The 22,220-nt window shown below is 40.2% G+C and overlaps 1 pseudogene; it reads left to right on the forward strand.

The window, feature by feature from the left end:
- Nucleotides 1-2,158: 2,158 nt before the first annotated feature.
- LOC139720952 (uncharacterized) lies at nt 2,159-12,747 on the forward strand (annotated as a pseudogene).
- The last annotated feature ends 9,473 nt before the right edge of the window (nt 12,748-22,220 follow it).

Consider the following 22,220-nt stretch of genomic DNA (forward strand, 5'->3'; position numbering starts at 1 on the left):
AAACTACTAGTCTGTACACTACCATGTATTATGTTGTGTCAGAAGCAGCTCACTAACACAAGCGGTACACATACCAAGTTCAGCATCACTTAAAGTATGTCACTCCCAAGCGTCACTTGTAGAGGATGTTGAATTGGTATACTTATTTTGTTACCAACTTTTGCTACCAACTCTTGCTACCAAGTTCTGCTGCCAAGTTTTGTTACCAACTCAGTCACGCTAACGTGGAACACCTTTCACAACCATATGGTGGCACAGGTATCGTTGATGGCACGGGGTAAAGTGCTGTATCGCACCGTTACCAACTTCCTCAGGCGGCGACTGGAACTTGAATTGGGCACGGACTATGCGACAAGTCACATTACCATTATACCCAAAATCCAACGGCGACGACTGGAACTTGGATTGGGTACGGACTATGCGACAAGTCACATTACCAATATACCCGGAATCCAACGACTTGCTAGTTGATCTTCTCAGGAACATATATCACCACTCTCCAAGCAGTTGTATAGTGGTAGGACCATCAAGAAGACACAGTGAAGGCAGCAATTCAGGAACATATATATAGTTTATTACATATAGAAGAGAACATTAGCAACACATTGGAAATGTATCATACACGGGCTACTTGCCGCGGACTATGTCACACAGCGGCCACTTTATATGCCTCTCCTCCTATCGCGGAGTAAGGAGGCAATCCCGCACGGCCGTGATCAACGCGGAAATTACCCGCAGTAGTCTTTCAAATTATTTACAATGTTGGCGTGGTTACAAATTTCGTACAATGACTATACGTTTTAACAGTATCTCTTGTACATGGTTACTATAATTCCGCATGTATCATCGGTCTAAACCGGAGTTGGTATTGAAATAATCCAAACTTGCCCATGACAAACAAGTAACCACATATCTAATAATAAATGTTAAAACTCATAATAATGCACTACCACATTAAAATGTTTGTCCAACATTCCGATAATGCGCCCATTTCTATACTACAGGCACAATCGATCATAACAAATTATAATCGAAACGGTTAAATCGAATCGGTTTCACCGAATTTCGTTACAATATATATACATATATATATATATATATATATATATAAGGATGTTTAGGCTTGCAAGCCAATTTTGGATGAACAGATGAGTGGACACATAGATATATAGATAGATAGGGAGACACAGAAAGACAGATTGACAGATGGGCAGATAAAGATAGATAGATAGATAGATAGACAGATTAGATAGAAATATATAGACAGATTGATAGAGAAATATAAAGATGGATAGATTGATCAATAGAGATAGTGCTGGTTAGAATAATAAATAAATGGATGGATAGATTGATTGATTGATAACTAGACAGATAAAGAATGAGACAGATGCCAGATAGATGGAGAGCTTTGTGGGTGATGGATAAAATACTTACGAATACATGTATACATGGTGATATTTTGTTTAGTGTTGTCTTTCATTCCGTAACAATTTGAGACATCACTTATTTGCACAGTCGACTTCAAAGTTAACTTGATCAAGTCACATAGGCCAAATTCTGTTACATATATATATATATATATATATATATATATTTTTTTTTTTTTGCGAATTTCAGTCATAATTCTTGTCTTGTAAGTTGTAACATGCTTGTGTGATGGGATACTGGGACCAGAGAAATTGGCCTATCGTATATATGACATTCGATATCTCTTACCCTGGCCAGCTAATGGATTTGTAAGCAGCACTCCAATCTTTCCTAACTTGTTAGAGATTTATTCCTTATTTCATTTTCTTTATTTCTGTCTTTCTTTCTTATATTTGCATGTGTCAGCTGTGAAATTGAAGTCATCGATTCGCGGAAACGGGTGTCAGTGCGTTGCTGGATCAGCTGCGGGATTTGTAGTACATTGTACAATGTACTAGTAATCAGTACAGCTGTACAATCACTCATGACATTCATTGATACCATTGGCCGTTCACTTGTCAAAGAAGTGCAGTAACGCAAGAGTACAGTACCTCCTTGGTACTACATGCAAACTCTTGTACACTTGTTCTAAGACCGCCACCCACGCAGGTGAATGTTACTGGCCAATCACATCGCAGCTTTCTGAAAGGCGTCGTAGCTTTATTTGCTCAATTTGCATACAACAAGATGGCGTCCTTCCCAGACCGCTATTTTGATTGTCGTAAACGTTGAAATTCTTACTACATACAGCCCCTACGTCATGGCTTGTTCAAGTTGTAGAGGGGAGAGTGACGCCTGGATTTGACAACATAAAGTTATGGCAAAAAGTGAGTATTACTGCATCATATATAACGCCTTCACTTTGTTTTAATTTAGAGTGACCTGTTATTTTGAGGGAGAAATCCGTCCAACATGTCTTGACATGTCCAAGCGCTTTCCCTATGTGAAAAATGGAGTGGTCGGAAGTGAATGAGAAGCGACCCTCGATTGGTAGTAGAACGATTTAAATTCCCCCGCAAATTTAATATTTTTGAATTGAAAAGCCTCATATTTTCTTCATAAGATCAAAGTATGATATTTCAAGAACAATATGCTCTTGTTCATAGTGCGGTATACAGCCGCAGAACATTACAATGTCACTGACAATACGTTGTGGAGAATTAGTAATTTCTCGTCGAACTGCTTGTTTGTGTCGAGCAGACGTTAACAATGCACGTTTAACACACTGCACTGCACTGTGGACTGTGGGTAGTCCCATACGTACATCGAATATCCAGGGACAGCTTACTAAGTTACAGGGGCGGCTGGAATACAGCATTAACAATAACATCCATTGCATTTTCTTCAATCAAACTGAACTGATTCTGTGACATTTATTGCGTAGTTAAAAGTGTTCTAGGTTACTTTTTTTAAATAATACATCTCTACTACGACTAACTGCGACAGCCGCCACCTGCGTGTGGCGGCTGCGCTGTGCTCCCATAAAAGATCTTCATGTTGAACAAACGGGTGCCTTTGCGGCGCTATATTTCCTTAATTTTTCAACAGAAACTACTAGGAATACTTACATGGGTCGATGAAACCTAAATGACTATCATCGGCGACTGTTTGATGCATTTCATTGCTTGTGATGCACAAAATGATGTCTTATAAGCAGCTCACCGATGTTCACAGAATTCACAATCACTTGCACAAGCGCACAGAATACTTGAACTATAACATAAGCGAAACTGCAGGGAAGCCGCCAGGACCGCGCCTGGCGGCGCGGTCTCCGGGGCTATACTACGACTAGGTCTACTTAACGTAACCATTGTAGCCGTTAAACAGTGAATTCTCTAGCCAAGGCAGGCAGTTGTTTCTAATGAGTCATGACCAAGCGTTGTGGGACCAGACGCATACATGGAGTCACTTTGAAGGGGAAATCCAACGATTTAGCAGGTTAATTCTCACACAGTTTTCAGAGTATGTTGTCTAGTATATGAGGAGTCTATATCAAGTCTGAGGTAATAGAGGGTGCATATTCTATGTAAAATAGGTAAGTTTTCATGCGCCAACTTAAGTGTCCGGAAACCCAACCCCCCATCGTTCATACTGGTACAGCTGTATATAATCTAGACTTCTTTTTTTTGTCTTGCTGCTAACTTAGAAGTTCTAATATGCCAAAGTCAGTAATGTTAAAGAATCATCAGTTGTAACCTGCAGCCCAGGTCAGTCGATCATCAACAAATCTGTAGAATCTACACTTTGTACTAAAATTGGAAGCACTGCACTGTACTGTGTTAGTGTAACTCACTTTTGCAGTAAACATGGGATTATGAATAAGACGGTGAAACTGACATAATGTAGGCCCTACATTTTTCTAGCTGCTCATTCAAGGGATGATATATTTTTTCCATTGGCCATGTTTTACTACAAATATCAAATAAAATTTGCACATTGACAGCCATTGTAAATATCTTCTAGAGGTCTATTCCCTTGATTTTGCTCTGTCACTTATCTCCCACATCCACATGTTGTGGTATAACTGTTTACTCTGGTGATTTACACTGTATAAACTCTTGAAAGACAGTTCGAGGAAGTCATGTTTACTATCGAGCTATCCTGTAAGAATGGCTTTATATTGTATGCAGTAAAAATACATGGTAGAGTGTGATGTAAAAAAAAAAAATATAAAAAAACCTGCACCGAGGTTCGACCTCCAGTGCCAGAATTCAACCACATGCAAAAGCATAGGTTTAATAGTACATGTAGCAGGCAGTCAAATTTGGGACAGCGTTATGGTCAAATTATGGGCAGCTTGCTTTATGCTAGAGTAGTTAAATCTACTGTATATTGTAAACAGTAAATTCAGTGCAATATACATTTGTACGCAAAAGTCCAAACCAAATGTACATACTCTCCCAAGGTATAAAAAGAACAAATTTTGAAGGGAGAAGGATTGGAAGGACTGGAATGTTTTCTTGTTCAGGAAAGTGGTCCAGAATACTGTAGGCAGATATCCAAAGAAAGCAAATGTATGACTGTCTTTATTGCCTACCACAGATGCGTCCCAATGCAACGGTTAAAGGCTCTACATGCTGTAGCAGCCGAGGACCGACTGATCACCAAGGCCAAAGATCGTCGCGCACAGGACCTTGACCTCCGAGGACTCTCTCTCGCACACATCCCAGACTCTGCCTGCTGTGGCACACTGGTGCACTGCCTGACCTCGCTGGACGTCAGCCACAACCAGCTGACCTGCCTGCCATCATGCATCGGTCAGCTCTGCCAACTGGAGGTGCTGAGGGCATCCCGGAATGCCCTGTCTGCACTACCTCGGGAACTGGACAGGCTGTGTTGCCTGAAAGACCTGGATTGTTCTCACAACAGGCTCACGGATATTCCCTCCTGCCTGGATAGCTTGCAATATCTTGAGCGACTGAATTTTTCTGGAAATTGTATCACCAGACTTCGAGCAAGTACCTTTGGCTTGCCAAGATTAAAAAGGTTTCATGTGACACGAAACGCGATACTCAATGTACCTCAAGATGTGTATATCAACGGATTGCAGGCAATCCGTTCTTATTTTGGACTCGACATTAGTGTGCCACAGCAGGTCTGTGAGGATGTTGTAAATACACAGTATTCATCCCTTCAGGAAGAGCTTCAACATCTCCAGCTCAAGCATGTACAGAGAGAGCCAAAATTTAAAGCACCATCTGCTACTACAGGCGCTGGCGACTATCAGACTAGTGCATTCAGAACTGTCAGGAACGGTGCTGCAGTGCACAAACCGCTCCTGCGTCTGGAGTCAGATGGACTTGTTTCAACCAGTGATTATGGTTCCTGTACTGGATCTCAGCTAGGAAGTGGCATTCAAGATGACAGGAATGATGTCAACAGTTGCTGCGGAGACCAAGGAAGCGATGCAGGTGACGTCACTCCCAACTCACGTGATGAAGAGGGTAGATGCGACCACTGCCATCAGCCACTTATTCCAGAAGTTGACTTTGACGATAACGAGTGTGTTGATTTCATCCTGCCAAATAGGGCTAGATTTCTAAAATGTGGCCTTGCAGCAGTACTAATTCCTGAACATAACAAATCAAACATCTTGCGGAGCGAGTTCTTCATTGAGTTCGAAGAAGGGTTACAGTATGTGCCTGAACTTGGAGATCATGTGATCCAGGCAGGGCCTGTAGTATTCCTTGGCCCCCATGGGGCTGCCTTCTACAAAGACAGTCCAGCAATCATTAGATTACCACTCCATGTGGATGTAGGCGTGTCAAGGATTCGATGCTTCACCAGTGACACAGATGACCTGGAGCCACCAAACTGGGTGGAGATTCCGTCATGCGACTTCAGTACTTTCCGGGAATATGTGCTCATTAGAACACAGCATTTCTCTCTTTTTACTGTTGTGCTTGACTCATCTGCACCAGTTGTCTCAAGGACTATCAAGTGGGATGTTGGTGGTAAACTGGTGGTTGAGCAAGTGCCTGGTGTAGCTGTTGATTTTCCGGTTGGGTCCCTGACAGAAGACGTTGATGCCTCCATCAAAGTCCTTTGTTCGGAGCTCTCACCGGAAATGAGGACCAATCTACATCCAAGTGATGCCCTGGCTTCACCAGTGGTGGTGCTCAGCCCTCATGGCTACTTCTTCAAGAAGCAGATAGACAGCAAGGTGATGATCCACCTGCCTGTCCCACACTACAACAGGATAGTCCAGCAGTTTGGCATAGAGGCCCAGCTCTCGGTTTGGCACAGCCCCACTGCAGAAGGTGAGCCTGTTTTGTGGGAGAAGCTGGATGTTGATTACATAATTGGGGAGGATGAGTACAACGACTGCGTGGTCTCCATTCCCGTGGAGCACTTCTCCTGGTTCACAACCCTCTGGAACGGCATCAAGCAGAAGCTGAACAACACAGGCATGGCGATGGGCTTCTACTCTGGGGGCGCAGTCAGCATGAAGTGCCAGGCGTGGATGCTTGAGAATCCAGACACGGACAAGTTTGGCCTGGTGGTCATCTGTCACCGCAGTGACGACAACTCTATGCAGGATGTAGGGAATTATGCCAAGAATGTGGGAGGGAGCCTCAAACCTGTGTCTATCCTTCCAGGTATGCCTATTGTCATTACTCAAAGTCATCTTTTGGCTAGTTATACATTGTCAAAGGGCACTTTGGTCAACTCAACCATGTTTCTCAATTTAGATTAATGATTTTCAGTTCATTTCTCTTTTTAGCACATTGTCTATTACAGTTAACTTGCATTATAATGAAGTCCTCATGACCGGCAGTTGTCTTTTGTTATATCAAAATTTCATTATGACTTAACAAATAAACAATAAAAGATACAGAGCACATAATGTTGCGGCCTGAATTTTTACTTCATTGTAACTGAAATTTTGTTATAACTGTGTTCATAATAATTGGAGTGCACTGTACAGTATGAATGGTAACTGGAGGAAGAATGCTATACTGTTTTTTTACGCTTAATGTAAAGTTGGTTAAACTTTTTTTTCTTTGACAACGAAAATTGTCATAACATATATTGCATGTTACATTAACAAGTGAAATATTTTGTTCTTGTACAGGTGGGGACATCATAGTGAAGCTTGGCCGCTCAGAGTACTTTGAAGCAGACACTCAGGCCAGTGAAGATCCGAGTCTGGAGAAAGAGGAAGCTAACTACAACGGCCGAGAGTTTGAGATGCAGTTTGCTCTGCGCTTCAGGGGAAATAGCAAGCCGAGAGTCAGTGAGATCTTTGGCAAAGTCTTTGTCAAGAGGAGGAGAGCCGATGGCACAGAGGAACGCCTCTTTGAATTCAACCTTATCAAGGTACTTCAAGAACTATGCCTCATTTATGATCCAATAACTATGATACATTATTATATTGAAATTCCCCTTTTCTGAGGTACACTGTAGAGCCAGTGTATAGTATGGAAATTGATAAAAAGGTATGGATTGTACTTCACAGTCAGTTCATTTTGAACTTGAAACTTGATTTATTTTGATCTCCAGCCTCTGACAACAAAAGCTGCCAAAATTTTAATGTACAATTAAGTGTGTGTGTTGGAGTATTGTCATGACTTGAACTTTATATTTCTCTGTCTTGAAAAACATCATCAATTCTACTGTCGAATGCATACTCTTCATTTCCCTACATGAGGAGAAAATACTACGGTGTATCAGATGTGCAGTACCATGTCCTACTTTGTCTTTTCCATACAGTAGAGAAATTGATATGCAAATGCCTTTGCAAGTATGGTTATGTGACTTCAGCATTAATTTCCATACATTAAAGTCGGTTGACTTTTTCTTTCTTTTTTTTCTTTTATTTTCTTCTCTTTTTTTGGTGTTAATACAGTAGGTAATCCTTGAAATGTACCTTCTTTTGTTTGTGGATTGATGAGACCTTCTAAGGGGTATTTCCTAAAGGTTTATGGAAATTAATGGTGAAGAAAATTCAGTGATGAGTTTGTGCAGGGGTCTGAAATGCGGGCCACCGTGAAAGCCATACCTTGCTTTTGAGCCGCAGTCAACTGACTTACCTGTGGTTTTGTAGGTCTCGACTCTGGCATCTCAAGTAGGTGAAAGCTGCATGCAAACTGAGAATTTTCTTTCTTTTGAAATGCTATCACCAAGTTTCTAAAGTTACCTTCTTGAAATGTGGGTCTTTTCAGTGAGATGGTTACATGGTAGTTACTCTCATTCAAGCAAGAAACACTGTCCACTGAAGAGTGAGAAATTCCCATTTGTAAACTCTTCAAGTCCCATAACCTGCATTTGTGATTTGATGCTGACTCTGGCCTGTTTATTTTTTTTTTTTGATTCATTTGTAATGTTTCATGACGAATAGCACTTAGTAAGTGTTTTTTATTTGAGTCCTTTGTTATTCAGTCACTTATTCAGAAGTACACATTAATGTTTGTTTCTGTTACAGAATATTCAATACCCTCTTAATTGTTAAATGCATATCAAATTCTTAAATCGGCAGCACATTTTAGAAGATAAAGTTCCTGAATCTTTCTGAAATTGGCTAGTACTAGGCAGTTTTAAAAGGAAAAGTTGTCAATGCATTCAATGCAATATAATGAAGTGGAGGCTTCCCCAAGCATTAATTAATGAACCATTCTGGTCTCCTGGTCTATGCAAGTTCTTTCTTTCTGTGAACATGAATTGCATAAATTGTTACACTGGGCAAGTTTATGCATTATGTCGCTTTGACTTCGAAAACAAGTGAAATGCCTAACCTACTGAGAAGAAAGAAAGATCATTAGGTAAATGTGCACATGAGCAAATAATGAACTGGCTTATGGAATGATGACAAGATGAAACTTTCTCCAGTATAGTTGCCCCATGACCTGATGAGTGAACTGCATGACCTTATATCACTTTCATTTTGTAGAAGAGTGATGAGGTTGATGATACTCCTGAGGATCCCTGGACGGCTGCATCACTGAAGGAACTCGCAGGTAGAAAGCTACTCCCGCATTTATTTTGATTGCGTTTTGTTCAGATAGAATCCTATGTTTCACACATAATATACTACAAGTTAAAAAGATGTTGCTATGTAATCCATGTTCTAGAATCTCTACTGTCTAAGTTTTGTGATATGTGATGCTATTTTATCCTGCCTAATTGTTTTGTGCATGCTTAAAAAAAGGACTGAAGAGAAAACACTTGTGCCTCTGTGGTTATGTGGTTTGTGGTGTTCACCTGCATACATAGTTGTTTTTTTCATGATAAGTTTCAGTTATATCCCACTGCTCATACAGTCAACCTTGCCTAAGTCAAATCTATTTGAACTGAAGAAATAGCTTCGACTAAGATAACATTTGACTTAGGAGGGATTAAAATCAATAGAGTATAAAGAGAAGAGGACTTGAAGAGACCTTTGACTTAGGCGATTATTTGACTTGCCGGTATGCGAGGTCGACTTAAGCAAGGTTGACTGTATTCGTCTTTGTTTCATGTAAGATCTTCTCCCATAAACAAAACCGGATCTGCCATTATATGCGACCTCAACCCATCTTTACTTGCAGACTTACATGGCATCACCAACGGCGATAACTGGAAGATATTTGCCCGGGCCTTGGGCTTCAACCTCCAGGACATCCGCACCAAGCTGGGGAGGGCAGCAGACCCCTTTTCCGAAATTGTTGTCATGTACCGGCGGCAGGGTGGGGAGTACGATGAGTTCCTCCACCAACTGAACGCGGTCGGGCGCAAGCTGCGCATCAGCGACGATCCACCGGAGGATCCTTCCGCGCCCAGTGGCAGCGGTGAAGGCCAGGGCTTGATGCAGATGCTGTCGTGGAAGAACTGGTTTAGCTCGGGGGCAGGAACAAGAGGAACCCCCTTCCCAGTCGGGATCATCATCTCCGCGGAGCTTGCCAGAAGATGATGAAAATCAGCGTAAGATAGTTTGTTTGAAGATAATCTAGTGAATTGGGAATTAATCTCTTTGGAAGTTGATACACGTAATAGGAGAAAATGCCATGGTAATTTGCCGTAAAATTTATATTTCATAATTGTATTTCCAGTTACTGGGAAAGTAGATATTTTCTTGTAATTTTTCTTACTTGGCCGGTTAGACGATTTTTGCACGTTAAATTCTGCGGAAGTGGGACATCAATTACAGGAACATGTTGCCTGCTATAATATTCGCATGCTTTTATTTTTGTGCTTCCACTTTTACAGTGGTCATAAAAACTCACAAATTCTATGTGTCAATTCAGTTCTACATGAAGCTACACATGTATAAAGCGTGTAGATTCCCTGTTAGGCAGTTAAGGAGACATCCTCTTATGTTGTCATGTCAATTCATGTTACCAAAATTATGAAATGCCCCCACCATGGATGTACTTTTGTGAATTATTCTATTAATTATCTTAATTTATATTTTAGCTGGTCCCAGTGGTCTGCAGAGCGGTAAGCGCAAACGCCTATGTGTGACATGTGAGGCAGGTCCCTCTCCTTCCACACCCAACGTTGCTAAGCGCCTTCGCCTGTCTCCAACCACATCAGAATCATCAGGAGGTAGCGAAGACACCGTTCACCACCATGGGCTGCCTCCCCACTTCAGCCAGGACCAGTCCCCGCCCCGCACCCCTAACGTTGGCGCCTTCTGTAGCCTCCCCACCTCTTCCAGATACTCGCCCCCGCACATTTCCAACACTGGTGGGCTCTCCGGGCTCCACCTGACTCACAGCAGGGGAAACATGCCAGTCTTCACCCCGGGGCCTTGGGATGTCGGGCCTCCCCAGTCATAACCCATATGGTGCAGGTCCATCGGGGCTGCCTGCATCTAGTAGTGTCCTGTATAATGCCCCGCACACTTCCGTCCAGTATGGTGCCATACCAAACACTGCACAGCAGGTAAGTGACAGATGAAGTACACTGTACTCACAAGTACACCTGTATCAACTTTGCCCTTACTGTGGGCAACCTGTCTGCATGTTAATATGGCATGTACGCTTTTAGAGGTGCTTGTCTTGAAAGAATTAGGAATAACTGAAGTTCCGGAATTAGCATCTGTCCTAATGATAACTTGAAGGCAGCGGAACAAACGATTGAGCTATAAACCAAAAGATTAGGGGGGGGGGGGGGGGGGGGGGGGTGCGCAAAATATTATAAAAACTGTTGTGAAAAGCTACAGTTGTGGTTATTTGTATATAGAGTCATTTGGAGAGATAGGTATTTTGCACTGCAAATGTTGGCTGTACTGCAATTGATTAGAGAGAATTTGTGTCTCTGTAGTAAAGTTCTTAGCACAAGTCAAAAGGTTTGGATTTTACCAAATGTAATAACAGCTGGATAGATGGGTTCTTGTCTTTCATATTCTTCTCCTTGTCATCATTGTTGTTATTATCATGATCTCATTTAAAATTATCATTGTCATTATTCATAGTGTTGTATGTGTCATTTGCATTGCCATCTTTATTTCCTGCTACTACATGTGAACTTTTATCATTTCCATTTATCATCTTGATCACCCTACCCCATGGTGGTTCCAGGCCATGCCAGTTGCCAGTGACCCAGAGAGCCTGCTGAAGGCCAACCAACAGGAGATCACCCAGACGCAGCTGTACCACATCGCCTCCCTCATCCAGAACAACTGGGTCAAGGTGGCGCGCTACATCCGCGACGATGAGACTCTGGAGACGGACATCAAGTCTATCCGGGACTCAAACCCGTCCAACCCGGAGGAGCAGGCCACCCAGATGCTCCTGCAGTGGCGTGAGAAGTGCCCCGACCGCTGCTACCGCGGGATGCTCTATGGCGCCCTCTGTGACCTCAACCTCAAGTCTGTGGCAAAGAAGTGTGAGGCCATCTACAGGAAGTCGCGATGAAGACCAATAGACTGATGCGTCGAGGGCTGTCAATCCAGTCAAAGAGATCCCTAATAGTGTTCCCAAGTCTTAGCAAAACATGCCTAGGCAAAATGATTCCCTTTCATTGGCCTCGCTTGCTTATCAAGGATCATGAATCAGTGTGTGTGAGGCATCTTAATGCAGTCAACATTGGCCAAGTCTGTTTTATCATGTTTCAAGCTGAAAGTTTGCCTAAAGTCTCGCTTTAAACCCCGGAATACTTCACACCTGTTGATGTACCTGTGGTCCTTATGCATCAACCCAAGGGTAAATGCATATCTTTGAAATTGTCCAGCTTTGTGACCATATTTGTTTAGGATGAATATCAGAGTGAAGCTCAGTCCCAAACTCACTGACTTGATGAATTCTGGACTGTCAACCTGGCAAGCACATTCCCAAGAAGATCATGCACATATCCAAATACATTGAATGTTTAAAGTGTTTTGGCTTACCACATTGACATTTCACCCTCTAAACATTTTCATAATGCATCAAAAAAAATTCCCAGAATGTATTTCTCATAAATGGCTGCATTATGTTTCTTGTGAGACAATTTGTAAATAAAGATTTTCTACTTTTCTATGGCCAAAAGGTGCAGTGCAATACTCTTGCCCTCATGTTGTATTTATGTTTCCATCACTCTTCCAATTTTGAACCCAAACTCAAATAGCCTGCTCCCCATGACATGATACAAATGACTGTGTGACATCTGAAACAAGATAGGCATTTCTTAGTTTCACAGGCCTCATCTTTCTTTTTCTTTTTATATTCAGACCCCTTCCTCCTTTTGTCTTTCTCTTCAAATCAAGATCCCCATTTTGTATTCTGTCGGTAGCATATTTGGTCATCTGTCTTTGCCAACATCAGAAATTGTGAATTTGCTCCATGCAGCTAAAGAGAGGTGGTAAGATTACCAGTTGTTTTCACACAAATGACTGAAATGGCAAGTTAATTTTTGTTTTGTTTTGTTTGATTGGGCATGCCCCTCTTTCTTTTTTTTTTCTTTTTTTTTTGGGGGGGGGGGGGGGGGAGGGGGGTATCTCAAGGGGATTTTGCCCACAGTCATATGGTAAACTATTTGCCCCCATATTGAATGTCTGTGTTAATATAAGAATGTTATTTTTTTTCCCTGTGATATATATGTGTTTTATTTGTATTGAATTGTGTCCGTATACAAAGATGTTAGATTAACGCTGCATCACACTTTTCAAAATATTCTTGTTGTTTTGTTTAGTATCTTTTTTTGATTATTCAAATTCATGATTTTCTTCTGTCGAGATGTTTTCATTGCAACTGATTGACAAATTGCCCTACATCGACGTAAATAAGCACTGGATTGATCAGTATTTACGTCGATGTAGGGCAATTTGTCAATCAGTTGCAATGATAACATCTCGACGGAAGAAAATCATGAATTTGAATAACAAAGCAGTACCCGCTGCATACTATAAGGATTAGAACCAACACTTGCTTTCGGGCGAAAGTTCGGTGGTCTAGTGGAGATGACGCCTGTCCGGTGATCAGGAGGTCGTGGGTTCAAATCCTGCTCGAGTATGTACGCCCATGATTTTTTATCATGGCTACTACTAAAACACTGATCAATCCAGTGCTTATTTATGTCGATGTAGGGCAATTTGTCAATCAGTTGCAATCTTTTTTTGATTTGTGTGTTTAGTTTGTCACTTCTCATGCACATTGCATAACACCCCATCAGTATTTAACTGACAGTGTAACAATATCAATTTTACCAATACAGGTGACTCCCATTCTGACAAAGTCCTCAGGACTGGCAATTTTCTTGGGTTATATCAAAATTTCATTATAACTGCACAGTTAAAGGGGCATAGTCCCGGTAGTGTAGAGGGCGCTGTTGATGATACTGCCGATCACCGTTAGCATTGATACGAAGATTACCGAAGTTGAGCTGTCATCAAGAGTAAAGTGCATAGGTGTTGCTAAATAACGTTGCCTTCATTGTCTTCTCTGCGCAACGCGCAGTCTGTAGTAATGCCAGGGTGCGTGCATATGTGCTTCTTATTATGACATCACAAAGGAAGTTTGCTAAAGCTGTCATCCCCCTCAGCCGAATCATGAGCCAAACTGTGATCGGACCACTGATTACAGTGAATCGGACTTCTTTGGACTCGGGGAAGTGGGCCAAAGTGTAAGCGCTAAAGAGGAGTCGATAGCGTAGGTCTCTATAGGAAACTTGTGCCGTGCGCCTGCGTACGCATTTGACTAAAACACGGGGACCATGCACCTTTTAAGTATGTGAGGATTATTTATAGATAATAGATAATAATTTGGGACCTTTGTTTTTATTATATTGTAAGGAAATTTCTTTATAACCACATTTGTTATAACGGGAGCACATTGCGTGAGGGTCCCACAGGTAAGTTGCAATTATTTCAAGCAGAACAAGAATTGGTAATGACTTGTGCAAGCCTGCTCAATATCACTCTTTCACTGTTTAAAGAAAAAATGACTTCAAATCAGAAACAAAAGTAGAACAGCCTCTAATCTGCCTGTAGTCTATTTACAATGCTGTGGTTTTTAAACATTTAAGAAAAAAAAAGGAAACTAGCCCTGGTCAGTTATGTTTTCACCAGTATGTATTTTTTTCAGACTACTCCACATTTATCCTGGATGACAGTCAAATGAAAGCAAGTGCCACCATGTTCACCATGCCTTTACAAGTTTCTCAGGAACAAGGATGATGATCAACATCCACTTTTACCATTGTAAAAATGTTGTATTTCCATGTTTATCCCAGTGGGAGCTCTTAATTTGTCAAGAACATGTTTAAGCACAAGAAAGAAAATATTGTCACCTCAGCATTTTTTTTTTAACAGAAAGTGGGCAGGGCATTGTGTTTGAATACATGTATACAATTGTATCATTCGCCTAATTGTCACAAAAAAATAAGTTTATTCAGCTGACTTTCATACTTCATGCTCTCGAGAGCTCTAGATCTAGCCAGTATACCCAAGTATGAATATCACCCATACAACTTGCATGCAGTGTTTGATCTTTGTGTCTTACATCTACGTGAGACACAAGATATATGAGATAGAAGCCAGAATTCTCAGAAGAAATTTAGAATTTTTCTTCAAACTATGTACCTTTTGTTTGCATTTAAAAATGTTTGTGAAAGATCTTGTACACCAGCAGAAATCCCATAGTGAATATGCTCTGACTTGCATGTGTGAAATACATGCCTATTTTGTGCCTGTTCTAGTCCATGGACTAAGTTTAAACAATGGAAGTGATTTAAATTTCTGGTTCTTGTATGAAATTAAGTCTAGGAGTCTAGATGAAGATTACAAATCATCATGTGGTCTTGTGTCTGACTCATTTCTTTTCAAAGTACGGTTTGACGTGATTTGTCTAAAGCATGCTCACTCTTTGCATATCTCTTTAAACTAGTTCAGATGTGATGTACAGTATAAAGCGCGATGGTTTCTCAGTTTTTGATAGATGCTAGTCAGGCAATGTCTCCGAAATGTAATGTATGGGGATTGATGAATGTGACGACACATGCATGCCACAACCGATTTTCGGGAACGGCTACCCACTACTGAGACATGTATTACCATACATGCAGCTGCCATAGCAGCTACATTTTATCTGAAACCTTAAAAGCTACAGAGCTGTCACTGCGATGGCTGTGATGTGTTGCAAAATTGTTTTTATACCAAGTCTCTAGTGTTGTCATACCCATTTTGCACTGCCTTGCAAGGTCTTCATTGTGTAACAGAAGTACAGTGGACTCCCATTATAACAAGGTCCTCGGGACTGGCAGTTTTCTTTCGTTATATCGAAATGTCGTTATAACCGAACAAATAAACAATTAAAAATACATAGAGTGGATAATGCTAGGGCCTGAATTTTTACTTTTTTGTAAACGGAATTTTGTTATAACCGTGTTCGTTATAACGGGAGTGTACTGTAACAACAACAAAAAAGAAAGAAAATGTGGGTTCCATGTCTGGTTCTTGTGCCCCCCCCCCCCCTTGATATTCCTGTTGTATGCTTCCTTTTGTCTTGTCACTGAACGTACATAACTGTATATATGTGTTCCCTCTTTTCTATGTGTTGCAACGTTCACAATTGAGAGTTGAAGGCATAGGTTTGCTTGCAGTGATGGATTATGTAGGCTCACATGCACAAAGTTTTATCCCTCTTATTCTCAAAGAGTTACTTTCAAATCATTCCATTTCTTTTTCATCATATGTACCCTTTTTCTACTGAGTGTCTGTTTGAGAATGTTTTCACCAGTCTATTGCCTCATCAATGTGGCAAGTCATATCCCTAATTGCTGAATAGTTTATAGGATTGACAATGCATTTTTACCTCATAGGGATGGTATAGTATTGGTGGAGACGAGGATTGGGTTTTTAATTTTTTACGGGAAATACCAAGAAACCACTTATGAAATAGGACAGAGCATGCTATTCTAAGAGGAATTCAAAGTTTGTTTGTTTTTTATGAAAATTGCTTTTGGAATGGCTGAGACTTCCAAAAACAGAGTAAAACAAAGCAGTTATAAAAAAAGGTGGGTTCCACCTTTTATTACGATTGCTCTGTTGTGGATATCTCAGCCATTTCAAAACCAATTTTTTATCAAATAAATGTTGAATTCTTCTTGGAATGACATGCTCTTCCACATTTCATAAAAGGTTTCTCATTATTTAAAAAAAGAAATGTTAGAAACCTGAAGAAAGGTCTTCAACCAAAACTGTACAATTCCTTTTACATGAGGAAAATTGCTTGTTTTTAGAGATATTTGCAATTTTGAATAACAGCATGCAAGTGTTTCGGTCATGATAGATAAAAGGCTCTTTTTATTTTTATTGTGTTTTTTTTTTTTTAGTTATGTGAGATGTTACCAAATTACAATACTGTTCCTGAATTTCCTATCCTTCCCTCTTGATCTCACATTTATTTTCGGCCCTGTAAATCCACGTGCTCGTTCTATTTATAGAGAACCAAAGTGTGATGTCATAGCCATTCATTGCCATGGAAAGTGGTTCTGAACAACCTCACCTTCATTGTTGCTAACCATGCTTCCACCTGGTTCCAACACAAGCTACAACAAAAGATTGACATCATCACTTTGGTACCTGTACTCTATACTCGTGTGGAAAATACTGTTTTTCTGTTTCCACCAGTGCCCTCATAAGCTGAAATGAGCAACATCTAATTTTTACCGTGTCACCTTGCTTTCATGTGCAGAATGGTTGTCTATGAGCTTTAATTTTCTTCTGTTACATAAATGTAGGAAGCAGTATTGTTTGTGTAGTTACAGTTTTAAGATGCCAGAAGTTATCTTTGGTTTTGTTGGTATCTATCAGTATGTACCAGTTCATTTGGGGAAGAAGATTCTACAATGTATTCTGAAAGGCAGATGAGAGATCAAATTTGCACTGGTGCATTTTATGTCACTCACCCCATCCAGTGCCAAGAATCAGCCTCTACATTCCATCTAGATGTGTGTATGTGTGTGTGTGTGTGTGTGTGTGTGTGTGTGTGTGTGTGTGTGTGTGTGTGTGTGTGTGTGTGTGTGTTTGTATGTGTGAATAGGCACATACACTGGTGTGTGAGTCAGTACCGAATCTTAAGAATAAAATCACTGTTTGGTCCCATTTTACCATTATTATGGAAGAGTAATAAAAAAAAGAAGTAAGTTGGTCTCTTTGTAAGAAAACAATTCATATTACTTGGAATGTAGAGGTTGACACAAGATTTTAATATAGGCAGGGTGTCTGTTACTGTGGTAACCAATATTACCACACAGTTGCATTACTTCCTGAAAAAAAATCCAAATAATATATAACAACTCTAAATTATCACACAATGCAAATGAATATTGTATATAATATAGGAGAATAGCAGTTCTGGTTCATTCAGAGTATTGTGTTTCTGTACTTTTCTTAGAAATATGAAAGTACTACACAATGTAAATATTGTTTTATATCATATTTTGAATAATAAGAGTTTGAATATAAACAGCCAAAATCTGTGCTTGATATTACCCTTTCTTTTATTAAGTATTCCTGCTACATTAACTCTCTCTCTCTCTCTCTCTCTCTGCAACTCTCTCTGGAGTGGACTAGTATATTTATATGTATGTGTGCGTGGGTGGGTGTGTTTGTTTGTGTGTGTGTATGTGTAAAATGCAGTCAAATGCAGACCATTTCAAGAATATGCTTTAGACTTGGACATGTGCACACAAACACAATGACATACATTATGTACGTACATAAATGATAATACTTGCAGTGACTGTGATTGCACATAATTATTACAGGCCTATTCATAGGCATATGATATACACACAAATCTATGTTTATAATGTACAAAGATACATATTGTGTAGTATGTGTGTGTGGAAATTGATAGCTCCTTACAATATACAGTCAGTACAAAATTACGAAAGACACTATACATAAATTGTACTCTTAAACAATTTCAAGTGATTTTAATCTTGTACTGTATTAATGCAAGTGTGGTCGAAAATGGAAGAGGTTAACCGAGATGAAAGAAAATGGATTAAAATTCACACTGTACATGCATATATACTACATGTAGTGAATTTAAACCATAGAGATGTATGGGGTGATTGTGTTCTTAGTATATATCTCTATGATTTAAACAAACCATGTACGCCTACATGCAATCGAAACAAACTTTCCATCAGAGAAAAATATGCTATGCGCATGCGCGTCGTCTAACCTCGCGGGAGGAGGCCCCGAGTGTGGCCCCGAGGAGGCACCATGCAATGTCATCTTGTTGCTCGCTGTTGAATTTTGGGCGTGTACGATAACGTCATACCTTGTACCGGTAGGGTTTAAATGTCACATGGAGATTTAGTGCTTGTATCAAAGAGATTTTTCTCATCCACAACCTCGCACATAAGCTCTGTGTAGTTCTTCGTGGCTCGTGCACTACACAAGGTCATGTACACAGGCTGCTTGCGCGCGATGGCCCGGTCCGGAGCGCAGCCTGAGGGTGCTGTCCGTTATTCCGAAGGTTCGCTATTCCGCAGGTATGTGAATATTCCGAAGGGTCGTTAATCCGAAACACGCAAATTCCCTATACCTAGAGGTTCGTTAATCCGAAAATGAAAAAGGACTCGTTTATCCGAAAATTTGTGGCGTTATTCCGAAGGTTCCTTATTCCGAAGATTGGTTAATCCGTAAATGAAATTCGGAAAAATGAACCTCCGGAATAACGAATCTTAGGAATAAAGAGCCTTCGGAATAACGAACCTTCGGAATAACGAGCTGTAACCCAGCCTGATACCAGAGTCGAAAGCAGAAAGCAGGCTAGACGGTTACGCGATATCGTCAACAAGTGAAGTAGGTCGGGTCATGAGAGAGGCCTAGCCGTGCGTGCGCGTTGGTGCATTGTGCGCACGATGCGCAAATTCTTTGGCGTCGCGACGTCTGAGATTGTGCGCGCAACCGAGGGGGAAAAAAAGAAAGTAGGTCGGGTCGAAACTGCTGCGTAAAGCGAACAGGTGCATGATGTACTAAGCCCTACTTTTGTAGTTCTGAGTAGGCCTACTTCTGAATCATGCCAAAGATCCTACACTTACTTGCTTCATGTAGGCCTAATATACAAGTAACAGCCCACTCAATTTTTTTGCGTCTTACCAAAGAGGTTGCAAAATAGTATTAATCTCCAAATGTTTCACACATTTCCTTCTACCTTCATTATCGACAAAAAGCTCGAATTGCTTACAGACTCTCAACTGTCGCCATGTACATAGCAGCACACACACACACACACACACTGACAAAATCGACTTGACCACCTGCGAAATTACAGTGAATTAAATGGTAAAAAAACCAAAACAAAACAAAAACAACCCGCCGCGTTGGCCCCGTTGTATTAGAGTATGTGGACTGTACAATAATTGTAAATCTGTAATCAAGTTAACCACCAATGACATCTTGGCTTTGATTGGCTATGGAATAGTCACTGCTATAAATGGCAGTTACCGTTTATTGCGGGTTACCAGAGTTTTCTTTTTAATGCTTCGCCACGCCTTCTTTGTCTTCGTCATCTTTGATAATTTATAGGAGGCTTACTGTGACTCTGACTGACTGCCCGCCCGTATTTGACAGATGCAGACATCTGTATATTCTTTAAACTATTTCTTCCACAGACACAAAAAGAGATTATACATAGGCCTAATTGCCGTCTAGGTGAAAATAGATAACAATCTATTAAGTATTTCTTGCACACACACACACACACACACACACACCACCACCACCACACCCACACACACACACACCATCACCACACCACACCACACACAAACACAATTTGAGAATGTACTTGCATGCCATCTAGGTGATAGTAAATCACAAATTATTGTGATTAAACGTACAAAAATGAAGTAAGAATATGAGATATTTTTAATCATAGCTTCCAGAAAGTCCTTCTTTTGCAACATACTCTCTTAAAAAAGTCGAGTGACAATATTCACTCCTAAAAGAGTGAATACAAAAAAGAGTGAAGTTAGAGTGAAATTGGAGTGAATTTTGAGTGAAAATTTTCATTTTCACTCGTTTTAGAGTGACCTCAGGGATCACTCCAAAATCTTCGAGTGATCCCTGAGGTCACTCCAAAATGAGTGAAAATGAACATTTGAAAATAAACATTTTCACTCAAAATTCACTCCAATTTCACTCTAACTGCACTCTTTTTTTGTATTCACTCTTTCAAGAGTGAATATTTTCACTCAATTTTTTTAGAGAGTATGTGAGGTACCATTGGAAAGGTATTAATTTTTTGTAGCCGATGAAGCACTTACTTTAAAATATTTGAAAATGGCGCTTAAGCCGTTTTGCGATTAGCTGTTCAAACTATAAAACATTTTATAGGGCCTACAGTCAAACCTGTCTATAGCGGCCACCCATAGGAGACGAAAAAGTAGACGTTATAGACTGGTGAGCGTTATAGACGGGTTCTTTAACATGTTTTTTTTTGGGGGGATGTGCTATTAGTGATCGTATACGACAGGTGGTCGCTAAGACAGGTGTGACTGTACATAGTTCGGGCAAATAAAATTGCTTAAGCATCTTTACGATTTACATAAAGTATAACTTAGGAAAATATTGAGCATGCACAGATGTCTAGATATATTCTTACCTGTAAATGGTAACATGGAAGAGAGATTGAAATGCAGAAGGTAGATGAAGGGGGGAATGAGAAAGGGTGGGGGTATAGCAGAATGGGAACGGGTAAAAAAGGGGGAAGAAGGACACAACAGCAGTTGTACATGAAGAATTAAAAGAAAAAGAAGGAAAACAAAATTATATAAAAGAGGTGTCGAAGATTTAAACAAAAGAAGGGATATGGCATGTAAAGAGAGAAGTCATGCTGTGCATGGGTGCGATGTAGGGGAGCCTACACTGACCATTTATATACAGTATGAAGAGTTTGTTTGCAAAAACCGATAAGTCCATATTTGCCAAATGGAGATATTTGCGATTACAGGTCAAGAAAAATAAAGAGAATAATAAGAAAATTTGTGCTTCTTTTGACCATAACTTCAAAAATATACCTTTATATGTAGTGACCAATATATCATTTTAAAGGTATTATTTTGTACTTTATGACAGAGATCGTACTTCAATATCTTCAAAAATGTACTTATCGGTTTTTGCAAACAAACCCTCCGGTTGTACATACAAAAAAGCGCACAATGTCAGAATTGCTTTGTAATGTCACAGTTTTTGATAAAAATTCACATGCCTACATTTCACAGAGTGATGGACCGGATGAGAAGGAGTACACGTGATGTCACAATAATTTTTGTGACATCATATCACAAATAGTATGTACTATGTACTTTTTGGAAAATGTCGTCATAAAAAGTGACGCCATTTTGCACATAGTAAGCCATGGAGTGTCAAGCATGGCAACATCTTAACTCAGCTGAAAATATCTTTAATCACATGAAATTTGTATAACCAATCACCTTAAGGGATAAATTTTGGTTCCCAAATAAGATGCGTTTATAGTTATCCAATTAGTTTTGCTCTGAAAATTAGAAAAAGCCCCATAGAGTCAACTTTTATTTTTGTCAGGCAAGGGGTGCTGCGTAATATTCATCGATTGAAAACAAAACAAAACAAATACATGTAGCTAGAGTAAAATAATAGGCCTATGATGTACTACGCAAAATTTTTAGCAAGAACGAAAGGTTTTCACCACTGTCATGTTTACTTCCGCTAAAGTAGCTCCAATAACTATTGAGGCAAACCAAAGAACGTCGATAATGGCTGCGCTCTGCGGGAAGAATATCGTCGTATACCTTACTGTATACCTTTAAGTTATAGCGCCATCTTAGTTGACTTACAACACACCCTCGATTTG

Source organism: Diadema antillarum, unplaced genomic scaffold, assembly GCF_040938485.1.
Source record: "Diadema antillarum isolate AM-2024a unplaced genomic scaffold, OU_Dant_1.0 scf00000135, whole genome shotgun sequence".
Classification (NCBI taxonomy): domain Eukaryota; kingdom Metazoa; phylum Echinodermata; class Echinoidea; order Diadematoida; family Diadematidae; genus Diadema; species Diadema antillarum.